Raw genomic sequence first — 9582 nt, forward strand, 5'->3', positions numbered from 1 at the left:
AGGGATGTTCCCCGACGGCAGGGCATCCTAGCGCGACACAGGAGATCGGCTAGACGACGGCGGCGGGGTGGCGCGGCGGCACCCGCTCAGCCCAGATCTGGGCCCTTAGGACCCCATCTAGGTCTGGGCGGGCTAACAGCAGGACGGGTCTATGATGCGACTTCTGAGAGGCGGGGAGTGGCGATTTGCAGTGGGGCGCTGGCGGCGCTGCTACCGCCCTGCTGCAGCGTGGCCAGCTGGTCTTAGAGCGCCCGATTTGGGCCTGGCCGTGCCAGGGGTGACCTGGTATGCCCTACTGCCGCGTCCGGACGGCGACTGCAACGGTGCCGGAGGCACGGGCCTCCCGCGCGGCTACAGTGTTGCTGCTCCCGTCGCCCGACGCTTCCCTCCTAGTCCTCTTGGCCTTGCGATGGTGATCTCAGTGAGGCTGCGTGGTTGCATCGCGACCGCGAAGGCGCATGTTGGTGGGTGGCGAGTTGGCTGGTTGGCTCCGGTCCGGTTGGGCGGTGTGGTATGGAGTACGGGAGAAAGCCTTGCCGGGTCTTCTGGCTCCGATGCGGTGACGCCTGCGGGTGGCGCCGGTCCTTCCTGGAGGATGTCGGTGGTATCCACCCCCTACTCCCCTCCGCGTGCCGGGGGAAACCATAGGACTCGTCCGGGCAGCAGCGTCGTCGGCGTCGCATTCCTTCTTGGAGGTGTTGCTTGGTATGCGGCGAATCGGAGCCTTGTATCGTGGTGGGTCGATTCCGGAGGGCGCTGCGGTGGCGGGTCATCCACGCTTTGTCGAGCTGGTGTTGTTGGCATTTGTTTCCTCTTTCTTTTTTTTTGGGCTTGTTGTGCTGCTCGGTCCAACATTGTCTTTGTAATCGGTGTTGGTTGCTTTGAAATAAAAAGCGGGAACACTTTTTGGGTAAAGAGAAAACAAATGTCATTAAGGTGATTTTTTCGCGAATACGCAAAAGAAACGTATAATTGCATTGATAGGTAGAGGGTGTGTTACAACAGTTAGCAGGAACCACAGAACAAGGTGGCTAAGCTAGCAAAGTTTGAGTGAGAGGATACAAGTCTCAAGGCGGGTCAAATGCGAATCGCGCGAGCCCTTTGGCAATAGCCAAAGCCCATAGCTTGGCTTCATCCAGAATTGATCGGGTTAGGTCGATGGTAGACGGCTGAATCCTGTCGAAGGTGTATGCGTTCCTGTGCTCCCCGTTAAGGTGATGCTGAGCCCATCTGTGCTGTACACACTTGATAATTCAGTCTTTCAGAGTTCTGAGTGTTACTACCCAGAGATAAAAGGAACGAACTTGTATATTTGGTCAGAGTGTTGTGATGTCTTGCCCTTTCATCCATCGGACGAAACAGATCCAAGGTCTAACTATTGATACAAAATTATTAATTCCAACTTGAGGGTAAGAAAAGAATATCAAATGTCAAGCGCCAAACAGATAGATCCAAAATCTTACTTGTTTTTCCGGGTTGGCGAGTCAGATAAGATCAAGTGACGAGTAGGCGGCCTATCAGACACCATCTGGCCTTACCCACCATCTGTATATGTAAATCATGTATGATTAAGTTGAGTGCTACAATTATTGGGGGTTTGGTTTGAAAAATGCATCATGTACCATTACCCTTTTTTATGATGGTTAATTAACTAATAACAATGGTTACAGTTGGCTGTATAAAATAGAAAGACTTGAGCAGATAACCCACTTAGTCATTGCTAATTAAGATGCGGTGGGTGGATTAAAAATAAACAAAAACCGGCCGGGCTGTTTTGGTCGCGTCTTCTAGAAATTCAACCAATCTTTCATCAATCTCCATGTTGCCAGCAACCATGTCATCGTGCTCGCAGATGACCAGATCAGCTATCGCAGCCGAGTCATTTCACTTTTACACATAGTGGTGATCATAGCGCAAAGTTTCGTTACATGCATACATCGTGTCCTTGTGCCTCTTGGCTAAGTAACTAACAACATACATGGATTAGCTATTATGACCATACAGTCCTACTCATCTTTTACCTTCCAAACAAAATACTAATTGCACACACAAAAATTCTGCCCATAAAACTCAAAATGTTACAGGTCGTCTCCCTTGAAACATACATGAATAAATTGTATACTTGGTCCCTCTTGTTCTTTCATCCATTGGTCCAGACGGATCCAACTCTCGCGAAATAGGTAATTCAAAATTAGAGGAAGATAAGAATGAAACCGCCAAGTGGCAGCCATTTCTTACAACTTGAGTATTTTAAAGGAAAAGAAGTATGGGACCAGTTAAGAGTTACAAGAGTTTTGCTTGATTCATTGGGAGAATAGGGATTATGAGAATGAGAGCGGCTAAATGGCTCCCAGGGTTCCCTCCCCCGCCGCCGCCGGCCTCCTCGCCTGCTTCCGCCGCCGGCGGCCGCCGGGCGAGCGCCTCCAGGCTCGCCCCGCTCCCTCCCCTCCCCCTCTCCTCCCCCCACCCCCCCCACCCCGCGGCGCGCCCGCGCGCCGGGTTGCGGGGGGCGGGGGGGACCTTACCTCGGACCCACCTTCCTTCCCTCCCCCCTGCCGTCGCCGGCGAGCTCCATCGGGCAAAGCCCCGTGGGCGCGGCGGCGGCGGGGCCCTTCTCCCCCCTGCTCGTGGGATGCCGGCACGGGGCGGCCTCCTCGAGGTGCGGTGCTGGACTTCGCGGGGTTCAGCAGCTCCGCGGCGGGCTCGCCGGGCGGCCGACTGGTGGCGGCGCGCCGGCGCCCTGGGTCTCGTGCGTGGCGGGGCGGCTGCGGAGCTCCCGTCTTGGGAGGTGACGCGCGGTCGGCCCCCAGCTGGATCCAGCCAGATCTGGTGGTGGGGGTCGGTCGGCGGCGCATGGCGGCGGTGGTGCGTGCCCGGCGGCTCCGGCGCTATGAGCTCACCGGGTGACACGGGTAGGGCAGCGGCCGGGCGTGGCTGTTGCTCCGGCCGTGGGCGGCGACGTTTGGAGGTCAGGCGGTGGTGGACTTTCGGTGTCGTGGCGGCTTCATGATGGCTTGGCGGATCTGCTTGCGGCGGCGGCCGGCTTCTCCGGCGTCGTCTTGTCTGCGATCGGACCGTCTCGGCCTTCACTCCATCTCCTCGGCGCTCGGTCGCTACTCCCTTCGAAGGGATGGCCCTTTCCCAGCTGCGGTTCATCGCTCATCTCACGCACGGTGCAACAGGACTGTCCTCATCCCCGCCCCACGGTGCTGCAGGACCGATCTCGTCTCCCGCTTCGGGCTGCAGCTTGGGTCGATGGATGCCAATGTTGGCCGACCTATTGGGTCTCGACACCGGGGGTGGGCCAGGGGTGCAAATCCGGATCCTTTTCTGCTCGTCTCTTTGGTTGGGGTAGCGGCGGGTCTCGGGTGCGGTGGTGCCAAGGTCTTGGATGCCGGGGCGGCGGCCCTGGTGGCGATGCACGGTGCTCTTGGGCAGAGCCCGTGTCTTGGCGTTGCCCGGTGACCATGGCCGTGTGGGCGGCGTGGTAGCCGGGGTGTAGCGTTCGGTGGCGGTGAGTGGTGGCCGGGGTGAAAACCTGCTCTATCTTCGGACGGACCGGCGACGGCGAAGCTCGTTCCCTTTTTGAAGGCGTTGTCGTGGCTCTCACCGCCCGTCGTGCGGCTCCGGGGGAAACTCTGGTCCTTCGATCGGGTGGTGGCGGTGCTCCGGTGTCGTATCCTTCCTAAAGGCGCCGCCTTGAAGTCCACGGTTCGTTGTATGCGGCTTCATCTCTTCGTGGTAGTGTGCTAGGGGTGGTGTTGCTGCGCTCAGCGCCTTCGTATCCTGTCTTGGGTGTGTGTGGTGTTGGCGTGCGTTTGTATCGGATGATGTTGATCTTTGCTTTATATATAAAGCGGGACGAAAGCCTTTTTTGGCAAATGACTCCCAAACTCATCTGCTCCCACCTGTGAACTGTAAAATTAAAACAAATACTAGAAAAAATCAAGAAAAAATCTTAATTTTATTGGCATTGAAGATGGTTGAGTGCGTGAGGTCCATGAGAAATTTTAGCTCGTTTGCACATCTAAGTAGCTGTCAGAAAAAAATAGCATGTATGATTTTTCTTTTACTGTTGCTGAGTGCTACTTAGAGAACGAGCTGAAAATTGTCACGGACCTCATGCACTCAAACATCTTCCATGAAAAAAAATGATTATTTTGATTTTCTAATATATTTTTTATTTTACTGTTCATGGTGATCAGCCGTGCTCAGGTTCAGAAATGGATATTCGCAACAAGAATACCTTTTTGTAAGTAACTTTAAGATTCGAGGCAAAACTCTAGTTACAACAAACGAAAAATATAGCATGCTATAGCATTCTGAGCAATGTCTCACTAAATGAAATCAGTACCACCGTTCGCTATGGCATGATATAGCATCAGTGTAGCGCGATATAGCTTCTACTATGGTGGATTTTAAGGGCTGTACTATTTTGCCATAGAATTCCTTTTTTTCATTGGTTACTACAAGTTGTTAAAATAGGAAAGTGAGCAGAAGATGCGCTAAAATTCAGGTCAAATGTATCAATCAAAAGATGCTACTAGCTCTGCTTGTAGCTAATGGCGGTCGAAAGATGAGCTAGCTACCAGATGAGACAAAGTCCGTCTGTCGCAGTCATGCTAATTTGATGCCCACGAGATGCCATCTAGCAACCATTTGATATGTGTAAACCTAGCAAGACTCTTTATTATTAGAAGTCAAAAACAAATGATGCTTAGCTCATTCGCTAATTAAGAAGACTGTTCAGCCAGCTTGCTAAGAAACCGTATTTACCGGCGTACGGTGGGCGTTGTTGTAATTTCGAGCATCGATCACCGTGGTTTAGAGTGGACCGCGCACATAATTAATCATCTCAGTTAGTGGGAAATCACACTAGCATGTGGTCAGATCCGCTTTAATCGCCTTACTTATCGCTAGAGAGCCAAGCCATGCATGTTACCCTTTTCACTCAAAGTATCCTGGTACTCACAAAGGCTATCTTCCAGGAATTCACAAGCTGACAAACACCATTAGCTGTTCTTTTGTTTGAATAATAGCCACGAGAAAGAAGTAGCTCCGGGCTTTTGTTCTAAGCACTGCAAACTACCACTCTTTCGACACCCAGCTAGCTTCTGACTGTTGAGAGGAGCCGGCCTGCAGAGACAGCGAGACAAGCTTTCCCCGGCAATAGCTGGTTTTCGAACATCACTTTCATTTTTCTGGGAGGGCCGGTAAGTAAGCTGGCATACTTCATCTATGTTTTTTTGCTTCTTCATGATTTTTTACATGACATGATCTACTCTACCATTGAAGGCAGGAAAGCAAACATCTGAAAAACCATTTTGAGGTGACGGTGAGGGGGCTCAGGGTCTAGTTTCCCCTACTTAATTTCATTTGGACTTCTTCACAGTTTGGTGGTAAGCGGATGAAGCAGCCGATCGATTTTCCCAATTGGGTTTATGTCATTTCTTAACTCTGTAGTGCATGTTCAGTTTAATTTCTAGGCTTGGATAATTGATTAGTATTTCTTCTACTTACCTCTAAAACAGTGAAAAGATCAACCCATCCAGTGCTGAATACTTGGCAAGCGCTAGAGCTACGTACATCAAGAGCTTCTTGCAAAAAGGAGGGAGAATCGAGATGGCGCTAAGCGTCGCGCGGTCGCTGGTGACAAGTGCCGCAAACAAGGCAGCCTCTGAGGCTATGGATGAGGTGGCTTTGCTCATGGGAGTGCGGACCGAAATATGGTAATTATCACTAACTCGTTTCTCTTTGCAATCTTGTAGTATTGATCAGTCCTTTTCTCTTGTTGAGAAATGTGACCTTATTTGATGGAGTACTTGCTTATGAGAAAAATTGAATCGTCACCATCAACTTATTTTTATTTAAATACCAGGTACATCAAAGATGAGCTAAGGATAATGCAAGCCTTCTTGAGAGCTGCTGAGAAGATGAAGGATAGAGATGAGCTAGTGAAAGTATGGGCAGAGCAAGTAGAGGATCTATCCTATGAAATTAAATATTGCCTCGACGAATTCAAGTTTAATTTGGGGAACCCAAGCTGCTTGCATAGGCTGACAAAGCTTAAACTTCGGCATCAAATTGCTGTCCAGATCCGCAAGCTGAAAGTAAGAGTTGGAGAAGTAAGCGCCAGGATCCAGCGGTATAGTCATTTAATGAAGCCAATTACCTCTGGCGATATGGATGAGATGAAAATGTACAAGGACGAGACCAGTTCTGACATGGAAGACATCCGCAATCATTCACATAGTTTTCTTGATGAATCAGAGCTTGTGGGATTTTCTAAGAATAAGGAGGAGTTGATTAAGCTGATGGATGTGAACACTGAAGATGGTGTTGCCAAGGTGATATGTGTTGTTGGCATGGGTGGCATAGGCAAGACTACTCTTGTGAGGAAGATCTATCTGAGTAATAATATTGCGAAGAAATTTTCTTGTTTTGCTATGATTACAATACCAGAGTTATTTAGCAAGATAGAGATTCTCAAGGATATGGTCAAGATGCTGTTGGGTGGTGAGTCACTCAAGAAATGCTTGAAAGAACTTGAAGGGGATATGCTGCAAGTAGATGATCTTGTAGGCTACCTAAGAAAAGAGCTAGACGGTAAGAGGTACCTTATTATTCTTGATGACTTGTGGAGCCTAGATGGATATAGGTGGATTAAAGATATTGTTCTTCCTTCTAGTAACATCAAAGGTAGTCGGATAATAGTAACAACTCGAGATGTTGGCTTAGCTCAGGAGTGTACCTATTTATCACTAATCTACTTGGTCCAGCCCTTAGAAATAGATGACGCCATGATGTTGTTACTGAAAAGGGCTAGGAAAACAGACATAGACAACTTGCTACCACAAAAAGGGTTATTGTCTACCACTTGCTACCACAAAAAGGGTACCAGAGTGGGAGTATGTCTATAAACAGCTCCCCACAGAGTTTGAGTACTACCCAGGCCTTGAAGGTTTGAGGAGGATTGTTACCGTGAGTTACAACAACTTGCCATCTCATCTGAAGCCATGTTTTCTATACCTAAGCATCTTTCCCATGGGTTTTGAGATCCAGACAAGACGTCTGATACACAGATGGATAGCAGAGGGATTTGTAACATCTATGTTTGGGGTGGACATTGAGGATGTTGCAATGGGCTATTTTTCTGAGTTAATCAATAGATGTATGATTGAACCATCAAGAATAGACGTAGAAGGAAGGTTTAAGAGTTGTCGAGTCCATGATATCTTCTCCAGTATAATGGTCTCTGTTTCAAGAGATGAAAATTTTGCGTACTTATCAAACGACATTGTAAGAAGTGCACCAGAGGAGAACTTTCGCCATGTAACACACCATGGTCAGAAGTGCCCCAAGATCAGCATGGATTGGAGCCATGTTCGATCATTTACTGTGTTTGCTGTGAGCCTCATGGAGCCAACATCACCAGTCTGTTCAGCATACCTGAGGATGCTAAGTGTCTTGGATCTTCAAGATGCACAACGCAGTATCACACAGAAGGATATCAACAATATAGGGTTGTTGCGCCGCTTAAAATATGTGAATGTTCGAGGACATTCAGATATTCATGCACTTCCAGGAGCCATAGGAAAACTACATGGCTTACAGTATTTGGATGCAAGAAACACTTCCATCACATCATTGCCAAGTGAGATCAGAAAACTCCATAGTCTCATTAGTCTTCGTTGTAGCAGCGGAAAAATTGACCTAGATGGTCCACAGGAAGGCTTGACGCTCACATTGTGCCTGCCCATGGTATTCACACCTTTTGGTAAATCTGGTTTCCATGTTGAGTCAGGAGGTGTTAGGGTGCCAAGAGGGATCGGTGACTTACATGATTTACAGATACTAGAGGTTGTAGACATCAAACGAACTAGCAGCAGAGCAATTAAACAGCTGGGGGAGCTTATGCAGTTAAGGAAACTAAGTGTTGTAACAGCAGGAGCCAACATGCGAAAATGTAGGGTACTTTGTGCAGCCATTGAGAAGCTATCTTCCCTCTATTCTCTTCGTGTAGATGCTGGCACAAGCTCTGTGAAGTGGCTACATTCTGTTTCATCTCATCCCCCAATCATGAGGAGCCTCAAGCTAGTTGGATATCTTGGAGAGATGCCAGACTGGTTGGGAAGTTTGATGCATTTGGTGAAGATCCGGTTACAACATAGCAGACTGAAAGGAGCTAAAACCATGGAATTACTAGGGACACTGCCCAACCTCATGTTTTTGGGTCTTCATATGGGAACGCTTATGCTGGAGAGCAGCTAGTTTTCAGAGAGGAAGCATTCCAAATTCTCAAACAACTTGATTTTGATGGCAGTACAGGAGTGAGAGAGGTGAGATTCGAGGAGGGCACCTCGCCCAAAATGGAAACCATGCAATTTGGCCATTGCGAGTTGGAATCAGGGGTGATTGGTGTCAAGCACCTTCCAAGACTCAAGGAGATTTCACTTGGTTCAGCTGGTAAAGTTGCAAATCTTGGTGTGCTGGAAGGTGAAGTGGACGCGCACCCTAACCGTCCCATTCTGCGACTCAAGGATGACCGGAGGTACCACGACCTGGGTGACGTCGTCCAAGGATCCACTGCTGTAGTACAAGCTGGGAAAGCAACGGTGGAGGGGCAGGAATCATCTCTCCGTCCTGACTCTGCAGCGGCAGCCCGAGATTGCTCCTCCTCCCAGGTGGTGGTCCTGAGGACGACGGAGATCGAGATCGACAGGTCGGCTAACTATTTTTTCACTTTCGTTCAGTAGCAGTAGATAGCTATCAAGTATCAACTCAACTGATGATGTCCCTTTGTTGTTGTTGTAGCAGCCAAGACTCTGCTTTGGTGGAAGATGATTTCTGGTCCTGCAAGTCCGACGACGACGACGATGCTTGATGATTGGTAGAATTTCCATCTGTTTATTTCCTGCCATCTGATGTCTGGCAGTGCTACTTCACATTGGGTTTGTCACCATGTTTGTCTCTCTCTCTAACAGGAGATGTTGCTCGCTTACAATTGTTGCTACTACTGATGATATAGCCAACTGTTTCCTTTCCCGTTGCCTGTTCTGATTACTGCCGCCATCTTCTGATGGCATATGCATGTTGGTACTGCTGGAACCTCCTTCGAGGTTGTTTTATTCCATCTGATTTCTTGCGATGTTTGTCAGACTTTCTTTCACGCATGACAACTGTTTGTCTCAACGTCTCTAAGAGGCTATGTGTGTGCTACTAAATTTAAAATTGAACACAATTACTTTTAGATGCATATGTCATGATCTGCTGTTGGCTATCTTCGGTATGAAAAGCTTATAGTATGTTGCAGTTACCTTTTTTTTTTGAAAAGGGGCGCTTTATTACTTAAAAGGTTTAAGCATTACACCCGGCCTCTGCATAACTATGATGCACACAGCCAAACAAGTTCTCTCACACAAACCAAAATTAAGAAGACGAAATACAAAGAAACAGAGTATGTATAACGCCTAAAGCAGAGGTGGGCCAATCCTAAGATCATGCTGCCACCCATGTTGGGTAAAAGTATCCCTCGCCGTATCCTCCAATCGTGTACACACCTCCGTAAACAGGCCTCGATTC

The 9582-nt window shown here is 48.5% G+C and overlaps 1 pseudogene; it reads left to right on the forward strand.

Moving 5' to 3' along the window:
• The first annotated feature begins 5622 nt into the window (after window positions 1-5622).
• Window positions 5623-8884, forward strand: LOC119284240 (annotated as a pseudogene).
• Window positions 8885-9582: the final 698 nt, after the last annotated feature.

Source organism: Triticum dicoccoides, chromosome 4A (assembly GCF_002162155.2).
Source record: "Triticum dicoccoides isolate Atlit2015 ecotype Zavitan chromosome 4A, WEW_v2.0, whole genome shotgun sequence".
NCBI lineage: Eukaryota > Viridiplantae > Streptophyta > Magnoliopsida > Poales > Poaceae > Triticum > Triticum dicoccoides.